Source organism: Chiloscyllium plagiosum, chromosome 1 (genome assembly GCF_004010195.1).
Source record: "Chiloscyllium plagiosum isolate BGI_BamShark_2017 chromosome 1, ASM401019v2, whole genome shotgun sequence".
NCBI classification, from domain to species: Eukaryota; Metazoa; Chordata; class Chondrichthyes; order Orectolobiformes; family Hemiscylliidae; genus Chiloscyllium; species Chiloscyllium plagiosum.
In genome coordinates, this window is record NC_057710.1 from 14066627 (window position 1) to 14067002 (window position 376).

Consider the following 376-nt stretch of genomic DNA (forward strand, 5'->3'; position numbering starts at 1 on the left):
GAAACAGATTTTGGTAAGGTGCAGAAGCCACAGGGTAGTAGTCATGGGTGATTTCAACTTCCCAAATATTGATTTGGAAGCTCTTTAGATCAAGTAGATTTGATGGGGCGGTGTTTGTGCAGTGTGTCCAGGAAGCTTTTCTAACTCGTATGTAGATTGTCCGACCAGAGGGGAGGCCATATTGGATTTGGTACTTGGTAACGAACCGGGACAAGTGATGGGATTGTTATTGAGTGAACATTTTTGTGATCGTAACCACAATTCTGTTACTTTCACCTTGGTTATGGAGAGAGATAGGTGCGTGCAACAGGGTAGGTTTTACAATTGGGGGAAGGGTAATTACGATGCTGTAAGACAGGATCTGAGGTGCATAAGT